Genomic DNA, 21450 nt, shown 5'->3' on the forward strand with positions numbered 1-21450 from the left:
TATCTCCCTAGTCCCAGACTGCGAGAGGGCACAGGATGGGCTGGGGGACCCTCCCCCCCAGTGCACAAATTTTTGTGCACCAGGCCTCTAGTATATTTATAACTACTTATCTGATTTCACCAGGGAGTCCTATAAAAATATGGGGAATGTCAGAATATAGTCGCTGAGATCTATATACATTTATGTATGTGTGTGTGCAAGTGTATGTATATGTGCAATTTTCCTGCTGATATCACATCCCTCCTTTAACATCATTATAGTGGCTCAGCATCAGTGAACACTGAAAATGCCCTTATTAAAATAGTAAAAGAGACCAATCTTTTTCTTAGATTAGATGGTTAGATTTAGATAGGCTTTTCCCAGGTATTTTTGATCAGAGATAGAAAAGCCTAGGAGGGAGAAAGATTTTTTATTGTTTCTATTATATGTATAATGGAATGAAATATACTTGTGGCCAATTTCAACAAAGCTCGATTGGTATTTATGGAGGAGACACTGGCATGAAACTTGTCGGCTAACAACGCACTAAGTAATGTCCCAGCCCAATTGAAGTCCTTGAAGTCCTCTGAAAATCTGATTTCCAGAGTAGCTAAACTTATATTCATTATGAAGGAAACCCCACACTCTTTACCACACCCCACTCTAGCTATATTTCAAGCATCACTGAGTTTCACAGTGTGAAAATCAACCAACAAATTGAGAAAGTGTTGCTCAAATCTTCCTTTCCCCTCTGCCTATAAGCCCAAAGGTGCCCTTTTTAGATGAAGTGAAGGATGAATTACTGGTGATGAGGGAAGGGAAAATAGTAATGGATTGCCACATATTGCTGAAATTACTCTGGTTAAAGGATCTATGAGATAAGGAACATAATGTAAACTCCTGTACCCAGTGAGTGGTTTATTTTGACATCCAAATTGATCTCTTTGATTATCAAAGGTATTTGTGATGAAAGACAATAAAAGTCCACCCTAGACAAATCCAAGGTTACAAAAGCAACTGTGTAGCTCTAGAGAGACGATTGTTTTTTAATGAGTACCTACACTGTTTTCAATCCACTGCTGGAAATCCACAAAGAGGAAGGGCCAACTGTATGCATTGTCCTATTCTATTTTATATAGGGAACTTGAGCATCCATGGGTTTTGGTATCTGTCAAGGGTCCTGGAACCAATTCCCTAATGGCACTAAGGACAATGTAAGATTTTTGAGGAGTCAAAAGTTATACCTGGATTTTCAACTGTACCAGGAATCAGTGTCCTTAACCCCTGCATTGTTCCAGGGTCAACTGTACTAGCATATTTATAAAAATGAACCAAAATGAGTAGCAATGACCCCCAAAGCTCCCATATCTCATCATGTTTAACTATCTTCATTTATAAATGTCACAGTCAAAGGTGGTACATTAATCTTTATAAAGGATGTTAAGATGAAAGAATTATCCTTATGTTTAAACTTTATTTTCACAACCAAAAATTTTCTTAACTGAGGTGTAGCTTTAATCACAAGCTCTAAGTGATCATTTATAAAATAAAACTTAGGATTCACTACTGTTCACAGATCTTCGTGTTCATCAGTAAGTATGTTTGAACAAAACTTATATTTCTCACCAGGTAGCTATCACTTTCATGTTGTCACCTCTGTTCAAAGACTAAGATGTTTTTAATTGGACAAAGAAACTTGAAAAATACATTTGCTAATTGCTCTTCCTATATAATCTGTAAACTGATCTATATCAAAACAAAAGCATACAAAACTTTTGAATTGCCTGGAATTCAGTCAAATTATTTTATAATAATCTGATTTCCTAGACATCTTTTGTTGTAAAAAATGAAGCAAATAACAATGTTTGACCTTTTACCATTAAAAGTCTTAAATTATGCACCAAAATCTTTCAGGTATAACTGCATGGTGGAAAGGCAGTTACTTTTCCTTACTTGCATGTACTACTTCATTACAGTGATTATTTGTCTGATAAAAGGGGAGTAATTAAAATCATAGTATTGATTTTTTAAAAATCATTATACATGTCTTAGAGAGAATCTGTAACTTAATACAACACATTTATAGATGCTAATCAAATTTCTAAGAAAATTAGTATGTTCTTGTCAAAGTAATTTTTATGAAATTAGAAACTAAACATGACTGAACCAATCCCCAGCAATCTCTGAGACTTCAATGAATATATAAAAGAGGAAAGACAGAGACCATCTACTTCAAAGGACTCAAACAAAGAATGGCAATACTGGCATTTGCACATTAACTCTTTTCTCACTTCCCAAAGAGCCTCAGAATCCCAGTAAACAGAGATCTTTAGCCATCATTAGAAATTATTAGTTTTTGTTTGACCAAGAAAGATATTTACGATACCTGATTTAAATCTATTCACTGTACCACAGGGAAGACCAGATTAAAATACTTACTTCTAAATACATTGTCTTGAAAACCAGAGTTGGAACATTCCAGAGAGTGTCCGGCAAGGGTTTCTACTATTAATCAAACTAGATACAATGTCTGGTGAAAGAGCCAGTAAGTGGGAAGGGAGTAGAATCAAGAACACATATGTCTCAAAAATAAAATTGTCATCTGAGTCTTAAAACCAAATAAAGAATTCTAGTGTCATTTGAGCTTAGGTAAATGTGAAATTAAAAAAAGAAGGGGCTCAGGAAATGTAATTAATATTTTCCCCCCAAAGAAATTGTCCAGTTGATCCTTAATGTTCTTTCCAGCTCTGATTCCCTCATCCCTGGTATGGTTCCGGGGCAGCTGTTGCTAAATGCAAATTAATGCATGCTTACATTTTAAATGATAATTTCAGATTTCATTTCTACATGTCTGTGGTAGGACAGCTTCCGGACTTAGCTCAAAGTATTCCTTTGGGCAAACAATATCCTACTAATACTATCTTGGTTAACTTTATTGGGCTTACAAGAATCAAACTCTCCAACACATCATTTTATAAAATAATTTTGCTTGAAAATATATTTATATATATTTTTCATTTATGCTAGCTTTCTTAGTGCCAGTATATATGTTCAGCTCAAGCTTCATGGAGCTTCTTTAAGGTTCTGCATTTTATTATCTGCTTACCCTCTCTGAGAAGAACAAAGGGGTCAGAGATCAATAGTATTTGTAGAAAAAAAAGAGGAGAGGGAGTATTATTAATGATACAAGAAATTCTAGATAAAATTAACGACAAGCAGCTTGTGGTTTTCTCAAAAGCTAATGGCATTTCATTGTCTAACTAAGGCATCATCTGGGTAAGAAAATATCAGCAGTACCCTGTTTTACTGTTAATTATTAAACTTACATTAATATAAACATTACAATAAGAATATGGAGGAACATAACATAGTTTAAGAGAAAACTTTTAAAGATGGGATACTTAAATTCTAAATTCAAAAGTTCCCTTACTTGTACACAATAGAATACTACTCAGCCATAAGATAAAATAGGGCCATATACAACGACATGGATGGACCTTGAGAACATTATGCTAAGTGAAATAAGTCAGTCAGAAAAGGCAAAGAGGCAATGCCCTTGGCGGTCCCAGATCTGCCTCTTGCTTCAACAGTGCTTGGATGGGACAGACCCTTCTTCCAGCCTCCGACCACTCTCCTGCATCGCATTCAGTCACCACCTTCAGAACCACCTCTGAGACCAGCCAACACACCGGTTTGTTTTCTACCTTAACTCCTTATTGCCGAACAACCATGAGCTCCCAAATTCGTCAGAATTATTCCACCCAGGTGGAGGCTGCGATCAACTGCCTGGCCAACCTGCATCTTTGGGCTGCATACACCTACCTCTCTCTGGGCTTCTATTTCAACCCTGAGGATGTGGCCCTCAGGGCATGGGCCACATCTTCCGCAAGTTGGTGGAGAAGCACGAAGGCACTGAGCTTCTCTTGAAGTTGCAAAACCAGCGTGGTGGCCACATTCTCTTCCAGGACCTGCTGAAGCCTCCCCAAGGTGAGTGGGCAGAACTCAGGACGCCATGGAAGTCGCCCTGGCCTTGGAGAGGAACCTGAACCAGGCCCTTTTGGAGCTGCAGGCCCTGGTTCTACCCGCGCAGACCCTCAGCTCTGTGGCTTCCTGGAGAACCACTTCCGGGGTGAGGAGGTGAAACTCATCAAGAAGATGGGCGACACCTGACTCACCTCCACAGGCTGGCGGCCCCCAGGCTGGGCTGGGCGGGTATCTCTTTGAAAGGCTCACCCTCAAGCGGACTAGGAGCCTGTGGAGCCCAGAGGCCTTTGAAGGGCCCCTCTGCATCCCCTTGGACTCTAGCTTTTACCTGAGCCTCTCCCCGAAATGACTAGCTATTCTTTTAACCACCCTAAAGCCTTCTCCCATTCATTGGACCAAATGAAACAATAAAGCTTTTGGCAGAAACAAACAAAAAAAATTGAAGAACTGCTGTGGCTGGTTTGGGTCAGTGGATAGAGCGTCAGCCTGTGGACTGAAAGGTCCCAGGTTCGATTCCGGTCAGGGGCATGTACAGTGGGGCCTTGACTTATGAGTTTAATTTGTTCCGGGACCGAGCTCCTTAAGGAGCTCATTAAGGAGCTTGTTAACTCAAATTACTCTGTCAACTAAATGCAAAAAATCGGCTGAGAGACAGCTGGTATCAGGCAGCTGATCGATGTTTCTCTCTCATCGATGTTTCTAACTCTCTATCCCTCTCCCTTCCTCTCTGTAAAAAATCAATAAAATATATTTTTTTAAAAATTGAAGAACCATATGATTTCACTCATATGTGGGATATAAAACTGAAACTCATGAATACAAACAGCAGTGTGGCGTTTGCTAGAGGGTAGGGGGTGGGGGGAGAAGGTAGTGCTAATATACAGTGACAGGAGACTTCACTTTGGGCGGGCTCACAGTGCAATATACAGATCTTGTAACATAGAAACGCAAACCTGAAGCCTATATGTTCATGTTGACCAATGTCACCCCAATCAATTTAATAAAGTTTTTTAAAGTGCCTTAATCTTCAAATAACTAACAATATGCCATTAGGCACTTAGTATGTAGAGAACCCTTTTATATCCCATGTAAAATAGAAACAATAATCCTTATTTTATTTTGCATTGCATCCTATTACTACTGTGAAGCTAAACTAGCATATGTGAAAACATAGGCAAATAGGAATTATTGAATGAATGTATTATATGTATCCTGGGACACACAGGTACACAAACACACACACAATCACATTCACACAATTTCTAATGAATTGTAACATTTCAATACAGACTTAACTTACTGTGTATATTTTTATAGTTCTCTTATTAATTAGTTTTTCTACATCAGAGTTTCTTAAACTGTTCCATATGTCCCACAAGATATTCTATGAAAAAGAAAAGGGCTCTTGTCTAAAAGTTCATGAAAAGTAGTATTCCCTGTTCTTTTATAAAGCACACTAACATATTAAAGGTGTGAGAAGTCTTTTAGTAGGAAAAAAATATTTAATTTTGATTATCCCAGAGTTTCTAAATTTCTTTCACTTTGCTATATATATATATATATTTAATTGGCTATCTGGTAACACCTCATAAGATACCAAATTACTAGGGTCCTATAGAACAGTTTAAGAAATACTTATCTACATTATTTCTATCATCCTTATTTATTACCCCGTCTCCTCTCTTTGTATGAATGTGTGTATGACATAAACATATTTATGTGATTCATATATATACAAAGTTTTAATTTTTCCTGTAGAACTACAATGTCCAACACAGTAGCCAATAGTCGCTGGAAATGTGGCAGTTCTGAATTAAGATGTGCTTTAAGTGTAAAATACCTACCAGATTTTGAAGACTTAATAGAAAAATAATTACAAATATCTCAATAATTTTGTCTAGATCACTTGTTGAAATACTATTTTGGATTTACTGAGTTACATAAATTATTTAAATTAACTTACCTGTTTATTTTTTTAAAAATATTTTTATTGATTTCAGAGAGGAAGGGAGAGCAAGAGAGAGAAGCACCAATGATGAGAATCATTGATGGGCTGCCTCCTGCACACCCTCCAATGGGGATCGAGCCCTCAACCCGGGCATGGGCCCTTGACCAGAATCAAACCCAGGACCCTTCAGTCCACAGATCGACTCTCTATCCACTGAGCCAAACCAGCTAGGACTATCTATTTTTTTATCAGAAAATTTAAAATAACATATGTGGTTCATATTTGTAGCTCATTATATTTTTATTTATATTGGACATCACTGCTGTAAAAATGTTAGAAAGTTAGAAAATCCCAATAAAATATAAAGAAGAAAATTATGACATAATCCCATCGCTTGAATACTCACTTTGAACCTTTCCATGCATTTTCTCATGATTTTTATATGCATATCTTACTAGGATTAGGATCATAATAAATAAATAAATATAGATAGATAGACAGATAGATAGATAGATAAATTTACGGGAGGATGAATGAATAGATGAAGGAATGTAGGAAGGAAGGAAAACCATCTCTATTATGAGGGCTGTCCATGGTGTTGAGCTATATAGTCAGACTTCTTTCCTCTTCTTCCTGGTGAGCATAAAGTTTTGAATAAAATTAAGTGACTTCAGGGCCCAAAGTCACCTAGAATGTGCACTGTGAAATAAGCATCAAGTCCAAGGATTTCACTAGGACGTGTCTGAAGTGAGTCTGGTTTCAGAGCTTTCTGGTGACCTTCAGAGACAGGTGGAGAGGAAAGCAATCTAGGCTTGAACATAAACAGGCCCACCTGGGAAGAATTCTTCATCAGATTTGCCTTTAGTCTAAAAAGGAAACCACATATAAACCAAACCCCAGCTTGCCGCTGCCATTTATTTAACGAAGTTTCAGAATAGCAGAAACTTCACTATAGTCAGTGATTTATTGCCCAGGGGAGTTCAAGGAAACTCCCTCATGTGAGCTATTCATTTTCTTGTTCTGAACAACCCAAATCATCTCAGCAGGAGGAGATGTGTGTCCCTGACCTTGGCAGCTTTCTCTGGTTTGCGTTTTCGTTTGCTAAATAGGTCACAGCACATTGTTTATTCTGGCCCACAGCTCCAGCAAGGCTGTGGGATCCCCTTTCCTCAGCATTGCCCTCCGATTTCCTCTTCCTTCAACCCCCACCCTCTGGGACTTGCATAAGCACTCAAGGAACTTAAACCATGCTTATGTCCACATGAACCACCAGTTCAGCTGTTTCAATTGAATGAGATAGTCCTGGATTCTATTCAGTCCAGCAGGCAGGCAAATGAATGGAAAAGTCATGTTTGAAGTTGGCCATCGCAAAGATTAAATAACTAGCTTGACTGAGTGGATTTTCCCTTTCTAAATAACTATACATGCATTTTAAGTGGACCTCACTTTTGTTCTTTCTAGCATTAAAGTTTTATAGCTTCTGTCTTTTTTTTCCAACCTTCTCCATTTTTTCTACCTGTGTTGCATGCCCCAAACACCACACACACACACACACACACACACACACACACACACACGCCAGTAATAGTACCAAAATAATGCTACTTTGTTTTCATAAGGTTTTTGAGTTTTAAAAAATCACAAATTATTTTGTGAATGATTGAGTCTTATACCCCATCCTTTGAGGCAAGGGAAGAACAAAAGAGGGGTATCATATGGCCTGAATGAATCTCAAAAATTTTTTAAATGCATTCTTTTAACTCTAATTCAGGGGTCCTCAAACTTTTTAAACAGGGGGCCAGTTCACTGTCCCTCAGACCATTGGAGGGCCGGACTATAGTTTAAAAAAAAACTATGAACAAATTCCTATGCACATTGCACATATCTTATTTTGAAGTAAAAAAACAAAACGGGAACAAATACAATATTTGTATTTGCATATGGCCCGAGGGCCGTAGTTTGAGGACCCCTGGCCAAGATACATTTTATGAAAGCAATTTAGTTTTTCCAATCTCCTTTGCACAATTAAATTTTTCTCTTTTTTTCTGCCTTTCCTGAGCATTTAAAAATATTTTAATTTTATCTCCTTAGTGTCTCAATTATATTTATTTTAAAAAACCTTAGTTACCCTAGAGATTAAGGTACATATTGTTAACTAACTTAAACCCACTTTCAAATAACACTATAATGCCTCCAATGCAGTGTATGTAGGTGCTTTGCGACACAGTATTCTTGATTCTTTTTATTATCTTATATAATAAAACCCTAATATGCAAATCTACCGAACGGGATGTCTGATGGCTATGACGTGCATTGACCACTAAGGGCCAGAAGCTCAATGCAGGAGCTGCCCCCTGGTGGTCAGTGCGCTCCCACAGGGGGAGCACAGCTCAGCCAGAAGCCGGGCTCATGGATGGTGAGCGCAGCAGTGGTGGTGGCGGGAGTCTCCCTCCTCTGCCGCAGGTTGGCGCCTCTGCTGCAGGTTGGCGGTAAGGACTAAGGGGTCTCAGACTGTGAAAGCCCCAGACTGTGAGAGGGATGTCTGACTGCCAGTCCTGGACTGTGAGAGGGTGCAGGCCGGGCTGAGGGACGCCCCCCTCCAGTGCATGAATTTCATGCACCAGACCTCTAGTCTAACATATTGTTGCTACTAATTTGAACAATATTATTTTTAGATCAATTAAAAATAAGAAAAATATTGTATCTTCATTTATTTCTTCCCCAAGGCTCTTCTTTCTTCATGTAAATCTAAGTTTCTGATCTATATCATTTTCCTTCTCTCTGAAGAACTTCTTTTAACATTTCTTACAGGTTAAGTCTGCTGGTGATAGATTCCCTAAAGATTTTTGTTTGACAAAGTCCTTAGTTCTCTTTTGTTTTTGAAGTAAAATTACTTTGGGTACAGAATTCAAGGTTGATGGGGTTCCTTTTCTTTCAATTCTTTAAATATTTCATTCCATTCTTCTTCTTGTTTCTGATGAGAAGTCCCCTGAATTTTTCTCCCTTTTTTGGTAATGAAGAGTAGCTGCATATGCCACCCCAAAATATGCTACTTTAGCATAAGAATTTATGAGCAAAGGTAATTGAGAAGAAACAGATACAAGAAAAAACTCTCTTCCCTCCCATTGGCCTAAAAGTAGGAAAGATAGAAGTTAATCACCAAAGCCAACTCTAGACCCAGAGTATGTACCTGAGGATTGCACATGACAACCTTGACTAACCCTTATCAGCTATAAGTTTTCCCATAAGTTTTCTTCCTATGACATGCTGCTCCAGAAAGTCAAAGTCCTTTTCCTTGGTCTTGTCACATCTCTAAAAATGTGTTGTTGTTTTGTTAAGATGTTATATAAGCCCAAGTTGTAACCACCACTTTGTGTTACTAATCACTGAGTACTCCATGTATGTGTGATGTACATGTTACTATACTTGTTTTCCTCCTGTTAATCTTCTGTCAGTTTCATTCATAGGGCCCCAATGAACCTAAGATGAGTAGAGAGAAAACAGTTTTTCCTCTGCTGCCCTATATAGACAAAGTGGGTTATTTTTTCCCTTTATCTTCTTTCTACAGTGTTTGTCTTCAATTTCAGCGGATTGAATATATGACAAGGTATGGAGGCTTCTTTTCTTATTTTTTGTATTTATCCTGCTTGGTAATGTCTGAGATTACTGAATCTTTCATTAATTTTGGGAATTTTCAGCCATTATTACTTCAAATGTTTCTTCTGCTCCTTTCTTCTGGCATTCCAATTACAGCAGATCCTCAAATAACATCATTTTGTTCAATGTTGTTTCATTATAACATCGATGAGATGCCATAAAAACTTAACTCTTGTTTATATCAATTAGCCTATGGCAAAACAGTGCTTGGCTCCACCTACTGAGGTCAATTTCCACATTAACAAAGGCAATCATTCCCCTTTAGATTGAAATAAAAGAAAACCTCTTTGTCCAGGTGCAATAATCGGGTGCAAGAAAGAACAAGAGAAATGAAGGTATTCCCTCTTGACACCAGAACAATGAATTCATCCTGATATCAAATAAAATATTTGTTACAATGCTGTTGTGACCTGATGCTTTATTTTGTTTAAAGATCAAACCACTGCTCATTCTGGGTAGATAAAGAAAATGCAGACGTTTTAGGACTATGAAAGTTAGCTTTATTTACATATTATATGTATTATAATTTATTATAATGTATTACATATAATATATAAATATTCAACAAAAATTTGCTAAATAATCCATGAAGTAGAGATTTGAAGATTCTAATTTTCATATATCTTATGGATGATGAAATAATTTATTATGTATTACATATAATATATAAATATTCAACAAAAATTTGCTAAATAATCCATGAAGTAGAGATTTGAAGATTCTAATTTTCATATATCTTATGGATGATGAACTACATTTATTCTTTGGAAAAGGATTATAGGGAAGTAAAGTCTTCATTTACTTTTTTTTCTTTCTTAAATATATTTTTATTGATTTTGGAGAGGAAGGGAGAGGGAGAGAGAGATAGAAACATCAATGATGAGAGAGAATCATTGATCGGCTGCCTCCTGCATACCCCCCACTGGGGATTGAGCCCACAACTCAGGCATGTCCCCTTGACCAGAATTGAACTCGGGACCCTTCAGTCCATGGGCTCTATCCACTGATCCAAACCGGCGAGGGCTTCATTTACTTTTTATATAAGACCATGGAAACCAAATGCTCAACTAGGGAAACAAACTTGGGTTTTGCTATGAGGCTTTATGCTTGCCTGACCTTAGATTGGCAGGCCAGGAAATCAAGGTGGAGTTTCTCTTCCTCCAAGCGACCTTCATTGAGGCCACCCTGAGAAAAGTTGGAGGGAATATCCTTTCGAATCAATTTTATCTGAGTAACTGAAAAGATGCTTTAGGGTATAGGGAGCACAACTGTCAAATGTTCATGCTACCAAGGCTTGTTGATTTAAGTGTAATTGATCAGGAGCAATATAAGAAAGAGCTTGCTACAAAAGACAAATAAAGGGCCCTAGGCTGTTTCATGTATTGTTTGTGGCTTATTGCACAAAGCAGAAAGAGTCTCATATATTCACCAAGCCACAGCCCCCCACTGTTCTTTCCTTTTAGTATAAATAAAAGATAGCTAGTTTCTTGATGGAAACATTCTCTCTTTAAGTGGGTACGCACTGATATTCTAAGGGTCTCTGGAGTAGAGAAGATTTCTGTGGCAAATTTGTCTTCCAATCACCAGGTTCTTTGTAATTTAGAGTCTTTCATGGCAGGGAACTCTAACAATAATTGTTTCCATTTATATTTAGCATTTCAAAATTGCAGGAACAACAAAATGGTAGGTGATTTTATGAAGAGTTTCAATGTGGATAAATTAATGAACTATAAAAATACAAATCATTAGCAAAGTCTTTTCTTTCTGGAGAATTGTACTTGAAAATTCATGTAAGCATGTACAGTGTGCATGCGTGTTTTCTCACCTGTCACCATGTGTTTTTGCTTGTGTATATTCTGCTAAAGGAGACATACAAAATACTATTAGGTTTGTTACAATATGAAGTGATGGTTTCTTCCAAGAATTGTATGCTTGCAGGGTTAATTCAGGAAGGTTATTGCCCAACAACCACATAGCAGTCATATCTCATCACCTTTAGCAGGAATAATTTATAGTTTAATCTTACATGCAGGAATGTTAAATTAGTATTACTCATCAGAACCTGCTTATTAATAAAACAAGCCGAATTAGCCAGTGGAGAATCAGATTTGGAAATTCAATGACAATTTTACATTTTTAATAATAAAGGCACAGAAATATTATTGCAGAGCAGGTGGTAGAGAGAACTGTGGTCAAATTTGACATTCATCAATAATTGAAGTGTGGAACGTGACAGAGGTGAAAATTGATATTGATTTCTTTTCTCTAATATTTAGAGGAGTTCTAAAAGGTAAATAAAATGAGGTAACAAGACATATCAAGTCTCACTGGTTTCTTTGATCAGCCCCTCCCCACATGCGAACACATAGCATTCCTTTGCCTACCATGTTTTGAATAATTCAATGCCCATATTCTTTCCGGTTCAATGCATTATAAAACACACTCAAGCTGAGTTTCAATCATATTAGACTGAAAACTGAATTTTTTATGAAGGATTATTTAAAACAAAATGCGTCTTGAGCCCAACAGCCTTTGAAACCAAACAATCCTGGGAGTTCAGTAAGGAAATGTCAACACTGTGGAGAATTTTTTTACTCAGAAAATTAAAGGAATCCTGTTTGATGTGTATTAACCATATCAATATTAACAACCTTCTGCTGGATTTCAGCACTGATTTGAGAGCTGAGGTGTTATTGGTCTTGTATTTTAACTAGTTGTGAAAGCACTGAGAGAGCTGTTCTTGGGTTGAACTTGACCTGCCTCTGGGAATTTTTTCTGTTCCATCCATTTTGAAAAGCTTTATTCGAGTGGATTTTTCTGCCTTACTTCTTATCACTTGCACCCCTCGGGAAAATCAAAGATGCTCAAATATAGATGTGAACACTTCAGATACTTTGTTTGGCAATAGTGTCTTTCAGTTTCTCTTCTTTAAAAAATTATATTTCTGACCACCCACATGACTTAAAAACAACTCAATTTACTGACAGACACCTGGATTGGGATGCCAGAAGAAACAAGTCATTCCAAACTTTCTTTTTAATTTTTAGTTATAGGTTTATGTTGCAACTCTATGTATTTAAAAGAGATCACGGAGGGCCTAGGCTATGACTTTCAAATAATTAATAAGAATGGGCTACAATAGGCTATATAAATAGCAAGCAAAGTATTAGTTATTATTAGTCCTTCTCCTGACTCAAACAGTATCTTGGAATTTCAAGTAAGAGAAACTCAAATAAAAAGTTTTATAATAGCTAAACATACCAGCATTATTATTTTCCCATTCAGTATTTTTCTCTGCCAAGTCACCAATAACCTTAGACTACTGAGAATTTCTTTTTAATTAATTTTAGGGTTCTCCTCTTCTGCATTAAAAATGGTCACAATTTTATAAGTAAAATAGAAGAAAGAATATGGTAGTAGGAGGTCATTCAAGGTACTCCCATGAGGCATTAAAATATACATAAAGAGAGATAGATGCTCTGGGATAAATCTCCATCTTTTATTGTAATTGAATATAGTTCCATTTTCTTTGAGGCAGAAAACTCATTTCACAATGTCAGTGAGAAGATTGACTGGCTAGTCCATCCCTCTTTCACATAATTCCATCTTCTATCTAAGTTTGTCTAGATGTTGGTCCCTCCTAGCAATCTACTACCCAACATTGTGTAGTCAAGCAAATCGGGGTCTTTTCTGGAGCCACGTTAGTAGCACAAAGTGAGGTGAAGTACTGAGGTAAGTGACAAAAAAAGGAAGAGGAGGAGCAAAAAAATACCCAAATTTCATTTTTCCCATATTTCTGGTACTTTACAAGGGAAAGACATTTGGGTCTGAATTCCTTTTATTCTTAGCTATTGATGGGGGGTGGGGGGGAGTAGCTAAAAAGAAAACATGGAGTCTATGCTGTATCCCTTCCAAAATAAAGGTCTAACCTTTTAAAAATACAGACCCCATATGCATAACCCATGGACAGACAATAGTGCTGTGAGGGCCTGAGGAGGGGGCAGGAGTGGAGTGAAGGGGGTCAATGGGGGAAAAAGGGAACATCTTTAATATTTTCAACAATATAAATGAACACTAAAACTATGTTTTAGAAATACAGCCAACACAGTAACCACAGTCAACCCAAAGAATGCTTATTCCCTATCAAGTGAGAGTGGCTTGGTAAAGAAAAGAAAAAAAGAGAATACTCTGAAATTCTATCTGATTTAGCAGAGCTCAGCACAGCTCCTATTCTTCTTTCCTGAAATCCAGGCATAAAGAAATTGAATAAAACTCCCTCTGCCACCAAAAGCAGATTGAGGTAGTGTTTGTAAACTAGAACAAAGAAAAAGGCCTGAAGAGAGATGCCCCTTCTCATATGAGTGGACCGCCAAGGACTATCTGAGTAATAAAATGTTGATGGGCCATTTTAGTCAGCTTCTTTTTGTATTTAACTTTTAAGATTTTAGTCCACATTTAAACAATATCCAATCAGAATGATAGGCATTGCCATATATCTATATCAGTTATGTTAATCCTCAGAAGAGCCATGTTCATAGCTATTTTTACCCTTTTACAAATATAGCAACTTGGGCTCAGTATAACAGTCAAGGTATTTTCCTAAATTATCAGAGCTGCAAACTGGGGACTTGAAGTCAAATCTAAGTCTAAATCAGTTCTCATTATGACTTCTTAAAATTCTGTTTTGGAAGAAAAGATAGCATAAAGGTTTGAGCATAGATATCCCCTAGAAATCACCAAAGATATAGTGCAAATCACCAAAGATATATGCATTTGTAGTAGACTTGACTTTAATTCTTACATTTAATTTTCTTTCTGTACAACTGTCAAAAGAAGATGAAAGAAATTAGGTAATATTTGCATATGCAACTAATCAAAGCAGAACTGCTTTTGACTTCTACAAAAAGACCCTTTTGTGATCTCAGATTAGCATCTTTATTCCTAAATGGAGCATAAATGACATTTATTGGCTAAGATTATTTGCTATAGACAAATCTGTTTACTGTTTACCACCTAGCAGATGACTATTTGTAAGTCTCCCTGAGTATGCTAACAGAGAAAAAAAGCTGACATTGGGTTCTCATTTTACAAGAGTGAATTTAAATTAACTTTAGTAACTAGCATTAATGAAACTGGGTATATGATGCAAAAGTATTCCACAGAGTATTTTGTTTTAATTAGAGATGGAAAATATGAGTTATTAGAGGTTTTAAGAGATGTTTCATCCTATTACTCTTCCATATTTTAAATCTAGGAATATAAATGAAAACTAAAAGATGTTAGCCATTTTAGTTCATTTTTTATACATATCAGCTCTGAATTTATATTGAGTGAAGAGTAAAGAATCTAAATAAAGAATATAATTTGAAGACTTCAGGTACAAGTAATAAATCTTATTAGAAGATGAGTATCTGCATACTCAGAGGCAGCTATATAATTTACTATAAAGCTACTGCAATTCAAACAATATGGTATTGCTACATGAATGACATACACTGAGTGGCCAGATTATTATGACCACCTGACATTTGTAGGCAAATTAACTATAATTTCACACTGAAGTTGCTAGAGGGCCAGGCCATTATAAATAGGGAAGCAGGTTGTTTACCACGACAGTAGAAGTGATTTTTTTCTGAAGATATGGGTAAACAACACGATTTAATAGCCTTTGAATGTGGGATATATATATGTAAATTAAACAGAAAGAATACCCATAAATAGTTCTAAGTATGCCTGGGACATCTGAACATGATTAAGTAAAATTATAATCTAAAGATTTAAAAATAATCTTTAAAATAGACACTAAGAAAACTGTATACCCATTTGAAAAAATGAATATGTGAGAGGCCAGTAGGACAGATATGTGTGTCTGAGTGTGTTTCTTAATATTCTCTATGAGAAAAATAATAATGTTCTTACTGCTCTCAAATTTAATCCATTTAATCCATTTTAACACCATGTGTGAATATGTGTTTACATAATGTTAGAATTGTATTATTTGTGCTATGTTTTTCCTTCTATTTACAGGACTATGCTGCCTTAAAAGTTTAACCTTTAATGTCAATTTTAAATAAGGCTGAACTTTCATACCGTAAGGTAAGAAAGTTCAAGAATTTCTCTCTCCAAATAGAATGGATACCCATTCCTACTACTTAATTTCTTTTTTGATGGATTAGCAAATGACAGTCCAAGACTGTGGTGCCAGAGAACATGCAGGACAACCAAGTCCGGGAAAGACCCTGGGACTCGTACAGTGTGTTTTCATGGTCTGCATCAGAATTCCACACAAGGCTTTTTGCAGAATTGGCAGTGAGTTGAGAATGGAAAGCTAGTGTGTCAGTTAATTGCAGCTTGATATTGTTTTCTTTTCTGTTATGTATGAAAATTGCAATAAAACTCAGAAGAGGAGTAGTTAAGAAAAAAATAACTTGTGTTGCTAAAGCCATTCTGCACGTACATAGACTCGAAGGTGTATAAAACATAAGAGCTGGGTTGTGAGGACTAACCTGTTCCAACATCCCCATTTTAGGGAAACTTAGGGGATCTCTCAGGATCAGGGAGTAAGTCAGTGGTTAAAGTGAGACCTCTTGGCTTCTGTAGAGTGAGGGCTCTGTGCACAAGGTATTAATGAAGCATTAAGTGTCCCTTTACCTACCAATGTGAAGTTTAATTATTTGGGGTTCTTGCCTCTTCCTTTGTTTTGTTTTTCTTTTTACATCCTCATGGGCCACATTCTTTTAGTTGCTCCCCAGAAATGGATTTCCCGAAATTCACTTTCTTTAGCCTTTTTTTTTTTGGACTGCAAGTTGAATTTTTAAGAAGTCAGGGAAGAATACTGAACTATAGGAAGTTAACACATTTTTGGTAAAAATAAAATTAAAATAATCATGATGCCTATTTTCCTGGATATTTCCTATATACTTCAGGAGTAAAAATAATATTTGTAAAGTGATTGTAAAATGCACAGATATTACCTACAAAATATAACCTATTGTTTCAGAGCACTGAGTCTGAAATTACTTTACCTGGGTCTTTTCCCCACTTCCACCACTATGAGACCTCAGGACTGTAACTTAACCTCTTGTGTCTCATTTCCTAATTCATAAAGTAAGGGTAATAACTGCACCCATCTTATAGGGCTGTGGTGTGGCAAGAGTTAATACATGTAGAGTGATTAGAACTATGTGCCATTCTAAGCCTTTTAAAATTAATTTTATTATTATTGTTGTTGTTACTATTATTGTTCTCTTAGCTGTCCTTGAAAAAAGTTTCCCCACAGCACTGACTTGCTTTTCTTTCTGTTGTACCTTCTCTAGTACATCCACTTATGATTTCTACCTAATCCTGTGAGGCTGTTTTTGAATATTGTATATCTCTGGGTCTGTTTGTCACAAGCGAAAGGAGTTTGCGCTTACCTTGATTCACCAACCAGGGCTTTGATTTCCCCCCATTCATACTATTGGTAAACTAATTTGTGACAATGACTGCATGGGGCCTTCAGCGGGGCCCTAGAATCTAGGCTCTGTGTAACTCTGCAATATCACTCACAGGGGTTGGTCCTTTAAGACCTAAACCATATCAATGAAGCTATCATTATCTTAGGACTATGAAGTATGCTTCTTGTTCACTAGTACCACAACTTTTTTGAGTAATAGTCAGGGCTCTAAGAGTGGTTGACACACACTTTCCCCATCAGGTAACTTCTCGAGTTACCATATCTTCAACCATAAATACATTTCTGAACAATAGCAATAATGCTGACAATACTGCTCAGTTGTCTATAGCATCAACTCCATTAAAGAGGATAAGTTAAAATATCAGTCTGATTGCTTTTGGCATAACCCTTAGATCTCTTTTCTTTCTATATTCCCTCAAATATAATGTGGAACATTATGAAAAATTATTTCTAAATAGTAGCAGAAAATGTAGTGGTAAATGGTAGACAATCCAGGTGAATTTTACGGTAGCATTGTGCCAATTTTGTTACAAGCAGGCATACAAACCTAAAAGATGTAATTAGAGGAAACTCTGTCCTATTTTTTAGGAACTTTAACAAGAAACAAAAGGTGAGAGGACTGAGACAAGAAGTTCTGGATAAATCAAGGTTTTCTCCTAATTACAGCTATAGAACAGGGACTGGCTAACTCCCACGGAAGGCTGTGATCTATGTGAACACAGCTAGAAGAGTGACATGGTGAGTATTTATACATATAATTATTCAAGCACAGACTCGTTGATCATCTGTCAGGGATGCTACAGAAAGGAAAGTCTTGAACAAGGCCACTTTCAGCTCTAAAACCTACCATTTTAATTTAACTACTAACTCCAGCCATTCTAATAATCCCAAATCTACTCATCTATTCTTATACTCTCTACACACTCCATCAACAGACCTCTGGTGACTACTGTGTGCTGAACACTGTTCCACAGCTAGAACAGAACAGGAAATGAGAAAGGTAACACGATCCCTGCCATTGTGGAGCTTGAGTTCTTGGGGAAGAAGTTCATTTAAATACAAATAGACACAAAAGATAATTGTTATTTTTATTGTTATTCTGTTACTATTCTTGGAACACTGGTAAGCAACTGTGAAGGAAATAAGATAATATGATAAATTGTCATTAAGTTAGGCTAGTAGAATAATTGAGAAAAAAATATCCATAAGAGGTGAGTGTCAAAGAATACAAAGGAGCCATTTATGGAAAATTTTTCTGTAAATAATATTCCAGAAAAAATGGGAATAGCAAATGCAAAGTCCTGGAGGCAAGATTAACCTTAACTACAATCAAGGGACAACAATAAGCTAAAAGATTAGGTAAGGAGGTAACCGTACAAATTTACACCAGCTGGTCCTAAACCTCAACTATACATGGATATTTTCTTGCAATGAGATAGACATGTGTATCATCCAAAAACTACAGTTGACTTGACATTATGTTGTAAATTCTTCCTGAGACACTTGACAAAGCCACGAGCCTATTAGAGATCTCAGCCAACATTTTCAAAAGCTCCACTCTGGCAATCATTTTCAGACATTTAACAGGGGTGTTTAATATCCTCCCTAAAATATTGGGCAGGGAAGAGAACATTCTAGCATGTCTGCAATGTGAACCTAGTGTTTCACAATTGAAAATTGGCTGGAGCTTACCCTGCCGACTGCTTTGCCAGCAGTCCAGCATTTAAAGCCTTGGATTTCTGTCCATTCATCTGTAGTTGTGTTTATGTCTCTCACTTAAGCAGTTTTCAACACACTTCTGTGGTTCTTTTGATATAGCGAGCGTGCAGGTGTATGTCTGACTATGCCAGGGACTGTGTCCAGATCTGGTCTTTATTGCTAAAACAGACATCTTAGAGTATTTGAATCACTGCATATGCCATATTTACTCTTGTGTAGGTAGGCCAATTTTCCTCCAGCTAAAGATATAATTTTAAATTATTTCTCCAGTGTACTCCTACACTTTTCCCCATTGCTTATGCTAAATAATTCAGTTCACTGCTCCAAAAGTGAATGTGAGTCACCCAACCCATCTACATTCTTTCAGGGTTAGAGAGAAGGTCAAAACATACAGGAAAAGGAGTCTACACCCAACAGACTTAGAGAAAAAAAACTCTGGCCACATCTATCACAACATATCAAAATAATTACTTCAACTGGACCAAGATTATATTGAATTTCCTGAAAAAGAGACACAAGATAGAGAGACGAGTTAGGGGAGGGAGTGAAAAATTCATTGTAGCCAGCCTGCTTCTAAAGTCTCTGAAGCTCAGGTTTGGAAACTTGCACTTATGAATAGGAAACCCATGTGTTGCATAATGTATTTCTGGAAAGATGCCCAAGTGCTCTATGGAGGTCTAATACTAACATTAATCTAATGAATGATATATTAGAAAAATGATGTGTGTACATCCTAATGGAAAGCATATTTCCTGAGCAAGCTTGTGGATTAAAATGCAAAAAAAATAACCCCATCCTCTAACCGTAGCTTCCAGCTACCACCTCAACCAATAAGATGAGTTGGTGCACCCTCACTGAATGCTGAGTGATTGCTCTGCGTTCTGTTGCCCAGGGGGAAGCATTTCCCAAATCTCGCACAGGTGTTGAAGAGAGACTAGCTAAAAGGAAAGAAATGGAATTTTCCTTTTCCAGCCCCTGGATGACTCTTTTCATATACAAGCTTATTTTTTTAAATACTAGTTTATTTTTCAAATGCAACAGAAACCAAGCCCTGTTTATCCCAGGGACTTAATTTGGTTAAACTTGATATATCACATTGTGACTGGCCTCATTTTTTACTCCAAAAGCCGTATCATCTTTTATCTTTTATTTATAGTGATCTTCATACTCATTTCTCAACTGAGGCAGGTATTTCAGGGAGAGCTGGCATTGATCTCTAATCTTTTCTCTTTCTCTTTTTGTAATGCATACTTTTTGACCCTGAAGAAACAGCACTGATGGGAGGCTTTTTTAAAAAAAGGAAAAACAAGAGTTTGAGATCTTTTCTTTTCTTTTCTTTCTTTTTAACCTGCTGAAAAGAAAATCACCTTTTGTAACCCAGTAGGTGACTGGGCTTTAAATAAAATCAGCATCCCAATTTTTTTTAAGTGCATCTGTCTTCAGAAGAGATGGAGACCGAATTGAACGTTTCATGAAGCTGACTTCTGATGATTAACAGGTGAGAGTGAGGAGAGGCCTAAGAGAGGCTTATATGTCTTAGGAGATGAGAAATTAAATCCTCTTTGCCAAGTACAAATGAATTCATGGGTAGAACCTAGAGTCAAGGCCAATAGATTCATAATTGCATTTTAAGGAATCTAAATCCCATTTAGCTGTCCTGAGAAGCAGCCAAAAGGAATTGCAAATCAAGGTGTACACAGAGCTCAGCTGTCTGGAAAACACAACAGCCCCTTTTCTCATGTCAGGAGCTACCAGTGGGCACAGCGGAACTTGAGGGAGTCAGAGCCACTTTGGGTTTGAGCCATTCAGATTAACACACACCCAACATGCACCGGAGCAAGCAGCTGAATTTAAGCTTTTAGATTCAAACAAAATTAACTCATGGCTCTTCAACTTCTGCTCCCATTTCAAGGTCAAGTTGCTCTCCTTAAGGCCTATTTTCTCTACAAATGGTGCTTCCCCTAATACAACCAGCATTTTTTGCCTTTTCTTTTCCAAACTCCTTCTTGGGATCTGCATATTTTTTTAGTCCGATCACCTATTCCATTTCCTCATCCCCAGGAGAACATGGATAATGCCCCGTGATGCCTGAGAACCAGAGGTGCTCTGTAAATGATACCTGTCAAATGTTATTACCATGCTGCACGGAGATCTTTGACCTTGAGTGCATATGAAGCAATACCATCATCTTTTACCGCTTTGGCATGATTCTCAATTAGCACTCTTCTAAGGAAAGCCCTAGAGAGCACAAAAACGAGAGTTTTATTAAGCACAAAGCACTTAGCTCTCTGATCCTCAGTTTCCTCATGCAAAATGAGTTGTCCCATGCCGAAACCGGTTTGGCTCAGTGGATAGAGCGTCGGCCTGCGGACTGAAGGGTCCCAGGTTCGATTCCGGTCAAGGGCATGTACCTGGGTTGCGGGCACATCCCCAGTGGGAGATGTGCAGGAGGCAGCTGGTCGATGTTTCTCTCTCATCAATGTTTCTAACTCTCTATCTCTCTCCCTTCCTCTCTGTAAAAAAATCAATAAAATATATTTAAAAAAATGAGTTGTCCTGTATAAGCAATATCTGCAATCTCATCCACTCCTAAAACTCTATCACACGGACAAGAGAAGGAGCACTAATAAAATAGTGACTCTTTATCTCGCAAGAGAGCCCTATCACATTACAGCATGATCTCTCCCCCAAACTGGATTTCCACAAG

Source organism: Myotis brandtii, unplaced genomic scaffold, assembly GCF_000412655.1.
Source record: "Myotis brandtii unplaced genomic scaffold, ASM41265v1 scaffold266, whole genome shotgun sequence".
NCBI lineage: Eukaryota > Metazoa > Chordata > Mammalia > Chiroptera > Vespertilionidae > Myotis > Myotis brandtii.